Raw genomic sequence first — 17,053 nt, 5'->3', positions numbered from 1 at the left:
GTCCCCCAGACCACTGAAGAAAGGGTCCTGCCAGACATTGTCCTGTAGAAAAAGCAAACAGAAAAGTGGATGGTGACACCAGTTTGAGACTTATCACATACCAAACCAACGGTTAATCCAACATCACATAAACCAAGGTACTGACAGAGGACAGTACAACAGTCCCTGATCACAGGCACATCATGATCCAATGACCATGCATCTGGTTATAGGACACAAACATATGTCAATATTGTGGCACAGGCAGTGTGGCCTACAGTGTTGAAACACATCTACAGCTATATACACGTCATACAAGTAGAGAAATTAGCCCATGTGAAGGGTGAATGCCTTACTTGCTCTTGATGGCAACATATTTAATGGCCACTTGCTCACACACACACTGCAATCGGCCCACCACAGCACACTAAACAAGTGCAATGTGCACTTCTGGCCTTCTACCCAAACACTGTCCAAACTGCCTGGCACAGGTCTCATACACCCCAAATATGTGACCAACATTACCTGGAACAATCCATGTCAACTTCCTATGTAGGAACAGCATCAGAAACCTGCCAATATCACAACTCTGAAATGCCCACATGAGGATGTCATGGTGAAGGTAAAGACAAAACAAGGAGTATAGGCTTGAAAAATATCCTATTACCCAATTCATATGGCAAGCATCTGGAAAGGAAATTACATTGCAATGAGGCTGACACAAATGATGTAGCTACATCTAGGTGGGGATCTGTCAAAGGCTAACACTTCATGTGCCCTTTGGCTAATCGTAAGTATTAGCTCCAAGTTCTTGCAAAAAACACTTTACCACACACAGACTAACAAATACAGTTCTTTGTACAGTCACAGTCATTATGTCATGACATACTTACACTCAAGAAAAGTAGGTATTGATGAGATCTTCCTGCAAGTCAGCTTCTTCCTCTTCTCCACTGTCATCCTCACTTGGCATTTCAGGACACTCACCCGGTGGCAGTGCAGGCTGCACGTCCTACGGGATGTTGGGGATATTCCTCCTCAGGGTGAGGTTGTGGAGCATGTAGCATGCCACAGTGATCTTACACACTTTTCTGGGTGAGTAGAGAAGGGCTCCACCAGTCCAGACAGCAAAATCTGACCTTCAGGAGCTCAAAAGCCCGCTCCACTAACCGCCATGTTCTTCCATGGGCTTCATTGAAGCGGACTTCCCCTGGCATAGGTGGATTCCTGATTGGTGTCAACAACCAAGGACAGTTTGGATATGCAGAATCTCCTGTTTAGGAATGGAACATATCTGAAACGATGAGTCCCTCTTCTCAGAATTGGCGCACCAGACATTGCACACACACAAACAGGACAGATGTGACTTACCAACCAGCCAGGCCCTCCCTGGGTACAGTTGTGACATCAGCCGGAGGATAGTGTTGTTCCACATAATGAATAAATCATCAATCAATCAATCAATCAATCATTGCATTTGTAGAGCGCGCTACTCACCTGTGAGGGTCTCAAGGCGCTTGGGGGGGGGGCTGCTACTGCTCGAATAGCCAGATCTTGAGGAGTCTCCTGAAGGTCAGTAGGTCCTTGGTCTGCCGTAGATGGATGGGGAGGGTGTTCCAGGTCTTGGCAGCAAGGTAGGAGAAAGATCTGCCGCCGGTTGTTGTCCTGTGGATGCATGGGACGGTGGCGAGGTTGGTGGAGCGGAGCTGACGGTTCTGGGTGTAGAAAGTGAGACAATCATTGAGGTACGCTGGTCCGGCATTGTGGAGTGCTTTGTGGGCGTGGGTTAGGAGTTTGAATGTGATCCTTTTGTTGACAGGAAGCCAGTGTAGTTCTCTCAGGTGGGCTGTGATGTGGCTATGGCGGGGGATGTTGAGGATGAGGCGTGCAGAGGCATTCTGTATCGGTTGCAGTCTTTTCTGGAGAGCCTCCGTGGTTCCCGCGTAGAGAGCGTTGCCGTAGTCCAGTCTACTGCTGACGAGGGCCTGCATAACAGTCCTTCTGGTTACGGTAGGGATCCACCTGTAGATTTTGTGGAGTGTGCGGAGGGTGTTGAAGCAGGAGGATGAGACAGTGTTGACTTGATGGGTCATGGCGAGCGATGAGTCAAGGACTGAACCCGGATAATGGTCACAGACGGCTAAATGTAGAGATCCGCCAAATAGACAACTTGCATGTTGATGGAATGAAAGTTCTTTCGGTTGTGATATGCTTGTTTATTGGCATGCAGTGCGACCAAGCCAACATGTGTGCCCTCAATAGCCCCCACCACACGTGGGAGGCGTAAAAAATCATAAAAGTCAGTCTTCACATGGGCTAAATCCTGATGTCAGAGAAACTGGATGTAGCTGTCCAGGTGTTTCAACATTGCTGAGAGAGCATCCTTCAAAACCTGACTGAACATAGATTGGGATATGCCAGCTGACAGGGCCACTGTATGTTGGAAGGACCCTGTGGCTAGGAAGTGCAATACTGACATGACCTATACAATGGGTAGTATGCTGGTTGGATAACTAATATCTGGCATCAGATCTGGCTCCAACTGACAACATAAGTCCACTATTTTGTGCCCATTCAGGCAGTGGTACATTATAACATGGCATTCATCCATGGTCTGAAGGTCTGGAAGGTAGACAGGTGGATGATGCATTCTTCCTCTCCCTGGGTACCTATGTATGACAAGAAATTAGTTCTAACATTCGTCATTGTGTCCCCGCTACATACATGATGCATGTCAATGATAACACACTATGTAAGACATAGCAACCAGTACACATAAAGCTGTTAATAACACAAGGGTTTGCCACACGTGTCCACAACATGTATCTGGACCAAACTCAAATGACTGCTTCACAAATGCCCCTCTGTGACTGGATATCCTGACCGCAGAAATTACCTTTGCGAGGGTGGACTGTGCCCCACTGTAAAATGCCATCTGTGCCCTGCAACTTACAACAATGGTGTCTGAGTAGTAGGACCTACATGATAAGACAGGATAAGCATGTTTATGAGCTCAAAACAACATTTTTGGGGTAAGGCACAGTTTTGAAGCCCACTCCCACATATCATGCCTCTAAAATGGCAGCTGCCTGACCTACTCCACTGGACATTAGGAACTGCCCGCGACCGCTGACGGAAGTCGTCATGGCAGTAGGCAGTTGCAACCATGGCGGACACGGGCATAGGCTAATGTTGTTGCCAGTGACGGGCCAATAGCTGTGTCAGCCGTCGTTGACGACCGCGTATCTAGTGGACATGACTGCCATGTTCTGCAGAATCACTCAATTGACTCCTAACACTGCTGCCAGCAACACCTTCACTATCGAGCTGCTGTGTACCGCCTCTGGGAGCAATCATGCTACATCGAGCAGGTGACTGGCCCCAGCCTTCTTTCCAGAGGAGCTGGAGAGGCTAGGTGATGAGGTCCTACCCCTGTAGGAACAGCTCTATGGTGCACGAGAGGAGCAGGTAGGTATCTCATGTGCACTGTTTTCTGTGTACTTCACAATCTTTCCCTCCTCACAGGCTAGAATGTGGCCATGTGTGCCAGGTTGGCTACTCATGTGACAGTAGATGCAGTCTGTGTGGCATCAATGGGAGGGTCAATGTGCAGGTATTGGTGGCCAGTGCCATAGGTTGAGTACATTCACATTTTGTGTGTGTCATTTTGGGGTTCCTAGATCATCCTTGTGTTGGATGCACATAACTAAGTGAGGAGACATTACTGGCCTCCACTGATCTCTCTTTCCTCATGAATGATTTATACGTCTGAAAACATGTATGAGTATGACAGCATGAGCTGAGTATGCATGTTGTATGAGTCAGTTGTGAGTAATGTGAGCATTGTGTATGTTGCCACAAAGATTTCTTCACACATTTGCCCTTGCTAGACTGTTGTTTGGGAGGCATATCATGACTGCCTCTGCCCCTCAGCTTGCCTCACACACACACACCAATTTGCTGTTGGTTACATGATGTACTGTCATGCATGGAAGTGATTGGAATGTAATATCATGTACGTTCCGCATGCTCAGCCTGCAGAGACCATGGCCTATAACATGTATCTCCCAGTATGGGTCCTAGTCTAGGCTGGGGTGGAGTCACTGTGGATAAACAACTGTGGCACTGTGGCGACTCCCTGTCCCCCAGCAGATCCTGTCATGTTGACAATATGAGGCTCTGGTGTGAAATCCTGCCCAAAATGCCTCATTCCATTGATTAGATTAGAAATGGGTCCAGAGGTGAGTCACTGATCTAGTCCGCATGTGCAATTAGCATCATTGTCAATGTGTGTCTTTGATTCATGAGAGGTCCCTTACTACCACAGCCCTGTTGTCATCTTCACACAGCTCAAATTTGTCCTGTGCAGACTTATTGCATAAATGGCATTCCCACAGTCCAGACAGTGTGTTGATTCCAGGGAGGCCGATATGTGACTCTGTAGCTTGGTCACATAGCAGAAACTGTACAATGCATGCCTCTGTTTGTTGGATGCCATCTCTGTAGAATAGACACATATGTCCAAAAGCGTGTTTTGTGGAACAGGTACATTACACAGAACCACACCCCCTAAAGTGGCATAAGTTTGTTTTGTTAGGCCACATGTCCACACATGGACAGGGAATATACCTTCTGTACCCACTATGCCAGTTCCTTCATTGTTACCTGTGTGAGATGTTTGAGATTGTACTCTGGCAGTAGCCTGTAGGGACTTTATGCAGAGAGTCATTCTCACAGATTGTGAATGTGTTGGCTCATTCGTGCCTAAAGAGTTTATCCTTCAGAAGCCACAGAGGTGTGATGCATCAAATAGTGACTCACATCTTAGGTTGCTACAGCATGTCACACAAGATGTCAGTAAGCTTGTTTAGTCACTGTAGGGCCTGAGCAAGGTTGTGGTTTGGTTTGCAGATTGGGAAATGTATGTCTGTAATCATGTCCCTGTACTTATTGGCTTGTATGTTTCACACTTGGGGAGTATTGACAAATAGGAAAGTTCTCGATTGATGTTACCTACATGTATGTGTCCCAACCATTTGTGAGGAGACTTGTGAATATGATGTCTTGATTTGTGTTTTGTATCCATGCCAGTCAGTGCCCATCAAAAGAAGGGAATATTGAGAGCCATCGCCAACAAGGTGGAGATCCTGGGGGTCCACAGCCGGCAGAGCGCCCACTGCAGAAAAGGGTGGGAGGACCTGGGACCCTTGGCCTGGAAAATCGCGGGGGCTCAGCTGGGGCTGTCCTCCCAAAGTGGGTGGGGTACCTATCAGACCATGACCCCCCTAATGGTCTGCATTCTGGCAGTGGGCTATCCAGAGCTTGATGGGTGTTTGAGGGCAGCACAGCAGCCACAAGGGGGTGAGTGCTGGGCATATTCTTGCCTGTCCCTTTGCCAGGTGATTGAGTCAGGTTCTGACAGCTCCCCCTGATCATTAGGGATGCGCCATGAGTCACACAGTAGATAGATGATTGTTTGTGTAGCCAGGTCATGTGTTGTAGAGTGATGTTCCTTGCCTATTGTCCCAGAGACCTAGGACACAACTGTGGGGAATCCAGAAACCACTTGCTCTGCATGGACAACCCATGGCTGTGTATATTGATCAATCAAGTACTGTTTGTTTGTGTAGTGGGTGTAATTTCTATGCAACAGGCTACTACTTCTAAATGTTACAGGCCAAAGGTAAGTAGATGATGGATCAGCGTCCTCTGCCCTGCGTCTGGGTAAATGTGTATGCAGGCATCTGCCAGCAAGAAGCTAGTTTTCTACATTTCATAATGGGTGGCGGTGCCTCACTGCAGTCTGTAATGTGAATGTGTCCAACAAACATGTGACAAGGCTTACATTGTTTTTTGGATGCAGCTATGGATCACTACTTTCCCTTGGTAAGTGGGGAATGCCCGTTGACATGATTTATGTGCCATCGCTCTTGGCAACATTCCTTGTGCCTACATGTCAGCAGTGTCCCTTCCTCATTAGAATACATTTATAAGCTGAAGTTTAATGCATGGTCTTCATTTGATGCATGGTCTTTCTATGTTGATGGGATGATGTCTGTATTCCCTCACATATATATACATGGCAAACTGTTTGTGGAATAGTACATTTACTATGGGGATAAATTTCATGTTGTGCCACATACAGAAGTGTGTCACCATTGTTTATTGGCTGACACATACCCTCAAACATCTTAGCATGTCATTTGGCACGTACTACTCCAGTGGCAATGAGAGACATGACAGGTAGGCCTAGAGTTTAGAGCCACTATGTGAATATCTATGCCCTTGATGTGGCATCATGTTGAGAAGTGCACTGCACATGTGTAATGGGTAAGGTTTGTGTCTGGACTGTTGTCATGCGTAATGGAGTGACTTGCAGTTATGTTGAAATCATATGTGTTTGTGTACAGCTATTTATCCACAGAAAGACATCTGGGTTTGCATGTCCACTATGGGTACAGTGATGCATCTTCCCATTGAGCATGTTGAGGGCCTTCTACAAGTCTTTGCGAATCAAAGGGCCTCTCCAACATTCAAGGAACTAATGGCTTCTGCTGATGCACTCAGAGTATGTCATACTCTGAGTGCCAGACATAAGTGGTGGTTACCATGGGGCTTGCAGATTCATTGTGTTGTGGATTTTGAGGACATCTCGTCCTGACATATTGTACATGATGTCTACAATGTCCATTTACATGCCAAATGTGTGGCCTATCTGAGCAACATTAATACTACGTCCATCACTTTATTGGGACAAATTTCACTTGGTGAAGTGTGCATTGTTCATATGTTTCCAGTGTGAAATGGGTATTTCCATGTCACCTTCTCCATGATATTGTACTGTTGTCTTCAACATGGCATGATTTTGTATCACAATTTCTCATTGTTCGGTAATCATGTATGTGACAAAGAGATGTGTGCATGATCTTACGTGGGATCTGTGGAAATGCATATTGTATTGGCCTACTATTGTATGCCAGCTAGTGGCTCTGGTCTGCTCCATGGGCCAAAGTTTGAGGGTGATGGTGTCTCCTAACGTTTAAATGGTCATTGTGATTGCACAACTTCTGCCATGCAATTTTAGTTGTGTGAGATCCTGATTTTCCTGTGGGCAACTGTTGACAGTTCAGATAGCATGCATGCATATGGTATGTCACATGTATGGGCCATTTAGGTGGAGTTTCTGCTGGGGCCTACTTAACATCATGGTAATGTATGCTAATCAGAGCTGTTGTTCAAGTGTGATCATGGACATGTGATGACCCTACTTCCCTTTGTATTTGTAGCATCAGCACCTGCAAGCAAAGTAGACTGGGTACAGCCGAGTGGGGAAGCATCTGGCCACAGGAACTTGGGTCAAGCCACCACTGACACAGAGGGACCCAGTGGCCCAGAATGCGAGGGAGCTGCCTAGGAGGGGACTGCAACATCATTGGTTTCTAAGTCCAGTGGTCACTCCCTAGTGGTGGCTGACCCATCGGGGCATCGCCCTATAACCATCCTTGTCCGCCACCCCTGTTCTATCACCGACCTCCCTGTTGCTCCCCACTAAGTTGGCTGTGCCTGCTCAACCAAGAGGGTGAGCGTCTCCTTCACTACAGGCAGCTCCGCCCCTGCCCCTGTAAACCCTGCTGCCCTCAGTGAGGAGGCTACTGACCTCCTGAGAAGTATCTCTGTGGGTCAGACAGCCATTGTGAATGCCATGTAGGGATTGGCAAATCAGCTACAACAGACTAATGCATTCCTGGAAGGCATTCATTGTGCACTGTCTGGCCTACGGACATCTTTTCAGGCTCTGGCTTCCACACGGACAGCAGCCAGTCACCCCCCACCTTCCGTCCCCCTCCACCTCCCTCTTCCCACTCCAAATCCCCTTGCCCCTACCTACCCAAAGCACACAGACAGATCCGCACGCATCCACATCAGCACACAAGAGAAGCACACACAAACACCACCACCACAAAACACAACAGCATGCAAGCAAACAACAGCCACTCACAGACACAACAGTCCCAACTTCCCCTAGACACCAACACCACCCCAGGCATCACATACACCACATCCAGCATGCCCACAGGCACCACACCAATAGTCAGTAACACACCCACCAACCCATCATACCCGCAGACACCACCCCAGAAGACTCCCAGACATCCACAAGCACCACACCCGCAGATACCACAACTACAGACACACAGACATCCACCACATCCAGCGTACCCACAGTCACCACCCCAACAGACACACACACATCCACCAGTCCTTCCCCCAGCACCTCCACCTCCCAGTCCCCCAAGACACCCAAACACACTTGCTCACCCACCCAACAGACACACACCACACACAAGCATACCTCCCAGAAGCACGCACCCGCGAAATCCACACCAACACAGCAGCAACCACTCCCTCAACCTCCAAATCCCGAACCCCTTCTGATGACCGTCCCTATATCCCTAAGAAAGTTTTTTGGTTTTATCTTAACCTTTCCTCTGTTCCCTCCACCCAGTCCCAAACCCAAAAGGCCCCTACCTACCTCCCAGCCCCTCCTTTCTGCCTCACAGGCCTCCCCTGCCCCCCCTCGCAAGCACCAATACCTCTCCCCCCAAGAAGAAGCCTACCCCTCCCAAAATGAAGACCACCCCTCCCAAACCCAAGTGTGCTAGAGATGTGATGACCTGTGTTTTTGTGTAGTGTTGCTGTGCAGTGGGAGTGATCTGCCCAAGGGGGGCGTATTGTGACTGTGATTGTGGACTGTGTACACAATGAGACGTGTCCTTGGTGCCCTTAGCATGACCCCCATATGATGTGGATGACAGCGCAACCATCTGTTGTTGAGTGTAATAAGACAGGTAGGTGTGTGTACTTACAGTCAGTTGCGCCTTCTGCAGCGTTGATTTTGTGCTCCATCGATGATCAAAAACAGAGGCAGGACGTGCATGATGGGTTCCATGGCAGCAGTGGACGCGTAAAGCTGCCTGCAGGTGAGTTTCTCCCTCTATACAGTCCGTTGCCGCCTTCTGAGATGTGGTGGTCGGACCCCTAGGGTCACATTGGCTTTATGCAACCTCATAATGTGTCTGGTGGAAACACTGTCTCCGCCGGCCTGTTTGTGCTGTCTTGTAACTGCGGTTATCTGTGCTGCCTGGCGGTGCCGGCGAAAACATGGCAGTCTTTGCTCCATAGACAGCGGTCAGACCATCACTGCCACCATGGCGGTCAACGCAACGCTAAACTCGTAATCAGGCCCTTGATCTGTAATGAAACATTTGTCTGACAAGTTTCCAGAGATTTACACTCCTGGGAAGAATACAATGGTCACTGAGTCGTTGATCCTGTACAAGGGGAGGCTGCTGATTAGACATTAAATACCAAGCAAAAGAGCATGTAACAGCATCAAGATGTACACATTGTGTGAGAGTTCTACTGTCTATACAGCCTTACAGTATATAATGGGAAGAACTCCAGTATGAATCCTGTAGGTTTCCCTTGCATGTTAGAAATTAGTGAGAAGTTTGTATGGGAGTTTGTGTGATCTCTACCTCTTAAAGCTTATAACCTTTATCTAGGCAACTTGGATACAGGAGTCACTACAAAGGATTCCCTCAAGAGCTTATTTGTGAACAGCACCAAAAAGGCAAGAGCAATCTCATACATTGCAACAAACTGCTCATGCTGACATTTTTTGATAGGCAGCAGGTATAAGTGCTCCCTGCAATTCAAAATGAGAGCCCTTCTTTGGTCACGTTTATGGACTGGTTGGCAAAAGTGCACAAGCCCAATTGCATATTTGATTACAACAAGTACATGGGTGTAGTGGACAAATATGACTAAGTACTTCAACTATTTAATGCTACCTCATCTGCTGTAGAGATGTTGCACGGTTGAGGAATCAGCACTCTGCTGAGCACAATCATGCAACAGAGAAAATAAGTACTTCATATCGCCAAAACAAGCATTGCTCTTGGTAAGGAGAGAGGCAGGAGAGTTGTTACTACCGTCCCCAATGCCCATCTCAGCCAGGCTTGTATTTTCCAACTGGCTCCACTTTATGCCACACAATCGTGAAGCTCTGGGAAACTGCCTGAAGTGAAGCAGTCAAATTAATAGTTAACATGTGCCTTTAAATGTCTGTGCATGGATGCACACCTTCAGTGACCCTCTACTTGACTAGCCATGACGCCTTTCAAGAGGATCTATCTAATCTGGAAAATCTTTCTTATAGTTCTCAAAGAGAGAAGTTCTACAAACCAATTGTTTTTGTTCCTAAATTACAATTGAGTCCCTGACTCCTGTAAATAGGTACACCTTGGTCATACTGGTTGCCTACTTGCTACCTTCACCCTCCGTCAAACATGGCAGATGTTCCCCCCATCGTAATTACAAGTACGTTACAGTCAATGTACAGCCCATAGAGGTGGATATGACATCCACCACGTTTTGACACAATACTCTGACCGCCAAGCCCTAAGGCCCTTGGTCTTTCTGGAAGTGCTCTTTAGGCAAATTAGGAAATTGTGCCTCAGCAGGTCTGCCCCAGTGGTCCAATGTAGTTATGCTCACACTGTCAGAGGAATTAATTGGGCCATTTCTTTCTCCTGTAATAGGCCCATCCACAAATGTGAGGTACTCTTCGTCAGGAGAAATGTGGGAATGCTGGGTGGTAGTAATTTTGAAAAATCCCCATCGAAGCATGAACTATTCATTAGATAAATAAATATGAGGAATATGCATGACTTTAGCCAATGTTACAGGTTTGCATGGCATTCTGGATAAAAACATAGTGGGGCCACATTAGTCATACCACTCTAGAATCTTATCTCCTGGGTGCTTAATTTTCAGAAATGTCTAGGTTTAGTAGTTTGGGTGGTAGCAGCAGAGCTAACCCCAACGGCCTATGTAGGTCCATCTTTATGATGAAAACAAAGTGTCTCCACAATGCGTTTTGGGACCAATAATATTGAGGACACAAAGCTCAGACATGCAAATCTGGTACTGTTTTTATCAGGAGAAATGTAGGAATGATGTATGGTAGGAGTTTTCTGGATTCCAGCAGATTCCGGAACTTTCCTTCACAAAAATCTGATAAAATGTTTGTAGCCAAATTTTCAGGTATGCATGGCATTCTGGGAATGAAATGTGGTCTATGCAAGTCACACTACTCTGGACTCCCCCTGGTGTCTTGTTGTGAGAAATGTCTGTGTTTAGTAGGTATCCCTGGGTAGTGGCTATGCTCGTGCCCAAATAGGTCCATCATGACAAAAAAAGAAAGTGCCACATTGCATTTTGGGCCCTATTCTGTCACAAGCACTAAGCCCAGTCACACAAGTATAATACTTTTTTAATTGGGAGAAGTGTAGGAACACAGGTACATGGATGTCAAGTCACCAAAATGTCAGGGGTAGCGGAAGTGGCATCCCACGCCATTTCATCTTTACTTTTACTCACACACAAATGCTCACAACATACATTTAAAAGTGTTTTTTACTTACCTCAGCTACCAAGAAGGGTCATATCCAAGTTCACTGTACATTGTTTTTATTACACTAACAGCGACTAATATATTATTCACTATTAGAGTAATAAGAAAACTGATAGAAAACAAGGAAGTGGAGCCCCAAGCAACATCCATAAGGAGGAGCCGCCACTTTGTTCCTGGTACTGATTTTGCCACCTCTGAGACAGGGGCGCAAAGGCAGTACCAGGGGTTGCAAGGGGCAAGCCAGGGGTCGCAGCTGCGACCCCTGTCAACTCCTAAATTACGTCCATGACAGGCTAGTAAAGTATTTGTTATTATCCATTGAATTTCTCTTCATTTCTGGTTTCAAAATGTAATCCTGTGTGCAAAAGCGAACACATTTTCTAAAAGGCCCTCTGAATCACGTGATTGTATGGGTAACCCACTATTCCTAACCTCAGTATCCAGGGCACATTTAGGAAATACCTAGTTTTCCTTCATACCCATTTTTTATTTATTACATTTACCTTACCAGTTAATGCAAGGCCGATACACAAAGAAATATCAGTACAAGTTAGAGTTCAGCTGTTGGCTCTGGGTATCGCTTGTGTTTTGATAATTAGCAAACACTATATATTCTAGAAACCAGAGGGGTCTGACAGATATAACAGTATATTACTTTTGTAAATTGGCCATTTGGGTCAAAACAAATACAGATGAAAACGTCATAAGCAACTGCTATTTTTTCCTACTTATTTTCATATTCTTTATTTTAAAAATTAGTTTATTTGGGAAAATCATGAGCAATCTACTTGAATGACCCCTTGCTGAATGTTGTCTAATTTTCAGAGATGCATAGCTTTCTAGATTCTCCAATGGGTGTCAGACGTGTTTCCACGGCAAACGGCAAGTAGGTAGAAACCACAAAAAATAGGGGAAAACGACTACCACTTTGAAAAATGCACAACCTGAGATACAAAAATGTTTTTTAACACCTCTGCTTGTTTCTAAAAGATGGGAAGATGTAATCTTAGCACAACAATCATTTTTTGATACCATATTTAAACAAATGCAGCAATTTTCCTCATTTTTCAAAAAAGCCAAATTTTGCTATCTTTTGGCTATTTTCTGAGTTCCCTCCAGGGGAACCCACAAACCAAGGGGACTTTTAAAATACCTAAAATGTGGGAGGAAAGATGCAAATTTGGCCCAGATACCTTTTTGGAAAAAAGTTATGAAGGCTTTAGCAAAAAGTGCCCCAAACATTTAAAAAAGGCACAGCACTGGGACAGAAAAAGCCTCAGCAGCTAAGGGGTTAAAACTGAAGGAAAGACAGTGCTTTATTCAGTTTGCATCATGAATGTTTACATGGTTAATATAATTAAAATAATTACAGGGGTACAAACAACATTTGTTATGTCCAACTGTATTCTCAGTCTATCCTTTCTGACACTTCAAGCTATATTGGGACAGAGCCTCTCTGGAAGGTGTAGAGAGTGTACAGAGGTTCTGGGTCAGTTTTCCTATTTCTTTTTATTAACCCAGGACTCATCCCCTTCTAGGAACACTATGTAGACATATGGATAGTTTGCTAGTGACAGGCAAATCTTTTAGGATGTCTGCCCATGTACAGAGATTGCCACGATGTTGGACCTGGGAGTGTTTGAGCGCTGCTGCAGTGAATGGCCAGTCCAGTGATTTTGGATCCAAAGGGAGGACTATCTGAGGAATCTAGAACAAGTGCTGGTCATGATACTGTGGCAAACCTGACCATCAAGGCAATCAATTGCCTGGTGGGGAAGTCCACTGTGGTCTAAATTGAGCATTAGGTTAACAATGGGATGACACACCCGTTAGACCCCATGATACAGTCTATGTTGGAGTAAGAGGTCTCCACCACACAAACCCCAGTACAAGTCCTTTCTAGGACTCACTGGGTGCTACAAAAACTTTGTGGTGAACTATGGAACCACAGTGGCGCCCATAACAGCCCTGACTTTGTAAGCTGATCTGGACTTCTGATCTGGACTGCACAATATCAGAATGTCTTTGAGGACCCGAAGGTCCTTCTTTCCAATGCTTTTGTGTTGAAGGTACCGGAATATGATCAGCCCTTCATTGTGAAAACTGATGCCTCACAGAAGTGGGTTGGAGCTCTACTTGTTCCATTCAATTACAAGGGCAGAGACGACCTGTTGCTTTCATCAGTCAGAGACTGTTTCCTCTGTAACAGAAATGAGATGCCACTGAGGCGTGCTTTGCAATTATTTGGACCTTGAGGCAGTTCTGGCCATACTTGTTTGGCACCAAACTGCTTTCCAAACTGTTGAGATGATCTTTCTACTTTCAAGGAATAGATTTCACTGTGTAACACAGATGGGGATTGAAGCACCGAATGGAGGTGGATTTCCCTTCTGGTTCTGCTGATCAGGCGACAGGACTACTCCAACAGTGGGGTAAGGCTCCAGGCAGATCTGAAAGGGACGTCTCTTGGAACCAGAAAATCACCTGCATGGTAACATGCATGTACAACTCTTACCCTGAGTAATCTAGTTGTATGATATCTTGGATCCTGAAATTTCTCTTCTGGCCTAGCTCGCCTGACAATCATGTGTACTCAATATGGCACAGGCAATTCTGTCATTTGTGAGTTCTGAAAGCTGGAGATGTGCGCCACGGGTATCCTCAAGCTGGCACAGGATTACTCTCTGTTCCTTGGAAACATACATTAGCAGTGGTGGCAGCATACTGTAAGTTTTCTAATTGATAGTTATGAACATGCAATGTTCCTCTTTCGAAAGAGTGTGGCCTTACTCAAATAATGTTCTGCTTGAATGCTTTGCCCAGGCCATGCATTGATATCCATAATAAATGTGCTTGTGTACTGTATACATGTGGTGCTGTCAGCAGGGCCACATGTGAATTGTGAATGTTTTGCTTGACCAGGCCAGTAGGACCTTTTTTGGATCACCCTGGTACAACATAATTACATAGCACAAAATGAAGAATGGCATGGCCTCCCCAGACATAGAAGTGTATTGCTGACATTCCTGGGCTGTACGGAGGAGTGCAAACACTGATGTGTGGGAGAATGGAGATAGGGCTTCTTTAGAAATGCAGCAGAGACCCATTTATGGAAAGCTTGCTGATTATCTCGCTCAGATTGCGGCTGTCATGGTTGATAGTGGTGGTAGAGGTGACTCAGCAGATGCTTTTCAGGTGTAAAGAGAATATTTTCAGGAAGTTCTGTTCTTTTGTCTTTCCCCAAGCGCTACTCTGTGAATGCCCTCATCGCATGCACTGACGACATCAGGACCAAAGTCGACAAAGGTGAGACCGTCACACTCATCCTCCTAGACCTCTCCGCAGCTTTTGACACCGTCTGCCACCACACACTCCGCACACGCCTCCACAACATAGGAATCCGCCACAAAGCCTTAGACTGGCTCACCTCATTCCTCACCCACCGAACCCAGAGAGTCCGCCTTCCACCCTTCCACTCCACCACTACCAAGATCACCTGCGGAGTCCCCCAAGGGTCCTCCCTCAGCCCCACACTCTTCAACATCTACATGATCCCCCTAGCCAACATTCTCCGAGCACACGGAATCACTATCCTCTCCTATGCAGATGACACCCAACTCATCCTCTCCCTCACCGCAATCCCACCAATGCCAAAACCAGCCTACACGCCACTCTCCTAGACACCGCCAACTGGATGACCACTAACCACCTCAAGCTCAACTCAACCAAAACCGAAATCATCGTCTTCGGCCCCAACAAAACCACATGGGACGGCTCCTGGTGGCCCACCGCCCCAGGTCCCGCACCCACCCACGCACGCAACCTCGGCATCATCCTCGACCCCTCCCTCTCCATGACACAGCAAATCAATGCTCTAACCTCCTCCTGTTTCCACACACTCCGCACTCTAAAAAAATCCTTCAAATGGATTCCCCCAGAAACCAGAAAGACAGTCACCCACGCACTCATCAGCAGCAGACTGGACTACGGTAACGCCCTCTACGCCGGCACCACACTCAAACTCAAACGCAAACTCCAAAGAATCCAGAACACAGCCGCGCGCCTCGTCCTTGGCCTCCCCCGCCACGAACAAATCTCACCACACCTCAAGTCCCTTCACTGGCTCCCCATAGACAAGAGAATCACATTCAAGATCCTCATCCACGCACACAAATCCCTCCACAACACCGGCCCAACCTACCTCAATGAAAGGGTAAACTTCCACACTCCCATACGCAACCTCCGATCAGCCTACCTCGCCCTAGCCACAGTCCCCCGCATCCAGCACACCACCACAGGAGGCAGATCCTTCTCCTACCTCGCCCCCAAAACCTGGAACTCCCTCCCAACCGACCTTCGCAAAACCAAAGTTCGACCAGTGACCCTCCCTGCCCTCCCCCCCCATCAGTTCCCCCCCCCCACCAGGGCCTTGAGACCCTCACGGGTAAGTAGCACGCTCTACAAATTTCTTTGATTGATTGATTGATTAAATGGCTGTTGATATTCCTCATCACTGCCTGCTGAGATGTGCCTCACCAGAGAAAAGGACTATGTCTACCTCATGGACATGGAATACACCACAAGGGGGGAAATGCCCCAAATCAGTGCAGGACCTCTGACAGTGGGATCCACATCCCAACAGGACCATAAAAGTGGAACCCCAACTTTCCCATTGGGTACTAGTTTCTTCACCAACCAAGTGAGGGGGCTCCTTGCAAAGTCCTCAAAGAAGAAATCCTAAGATCCTGTGTTAGTCTTTAATACAGCCAGTTTGCCAGAAGTGAGGGGACATCACATGAAAGTTGCAATATTGCTGAGAGACCTAAGTATATACCTATGACCTTCAAGCTGCTGGCCTGACGATAGAAGGGAAGGATTCCTGGCCCCTGAATGAGACAGCTCGAAGAAGATAGATCCCAGTATCTGTCCCCAAGAGCATTAGTGCAACTTCAGAAATCACAGACTGCCATAGAGAGTGTAACTGGTGCTGATCTGAGTCTGGAGTAGGCCTCCCAGTCTCCAAGACCCAACGTCAAGTCACCAGTTCATCATGCAAGAGATTCAACTTCTGCTCTGAAGATCTGCCTGAGTGTTCTAAGAAACCACAACGTGAAGCGCTGCAGCTATGAGTGACCATGACCCGATGCATCTGAGCACCACTGACCTGAAAAAACACCAGCTACAAGTGACCACTGTGATCTCCCAAGAAGATGTCACTGCCAAGAACCGAAGAGACTGGTGCTGATTTTGCCGACTGATGAGATCTCCATTCAACATGCCAGCACAACAGCGGAGTCTCCCAGCAGCTTGAAAGCAGCACCATGAAATGAGGACCATAATGCTGAGAATAGAAAGATGGTGGGACGACCACAGCATCTGACTCAAGACCCCCCGATACACACTCACTGCATCTGATATCTGGATAAACATCTCACACAAACCTAGATGTCCAGCACCTACCTGATGCTCCAGCCAACCAGGATAGAATTCTTATTTGCCAAAAACAACAAGCAAGAAGCAGTGCAAACCTGCCTCAATGATATGAATCTTGCTGATTTTAACCCTAACTTTCATGAAATGTAGGGTGACCAAGCG

Source organism: Pleurodeles waltl, chromosome 4_1 (assembly GCF_031143425.1).
Source record: "Pleurodeles waltl isolate 20211129_DDA chromosome 4_1, aPleWal1.hap1.20221129, whole genome shotgun sequence".
Taxonomy (NCBI): domain Eukaryota; kingdom Metazoa; phylum Chordata; class Amphibia; order Caudata; family Salamandridae; genus Pleurodeles; species Pleurodeles waltl.
Note: the sequence above shows the minus strand (reverse complement) of the source record.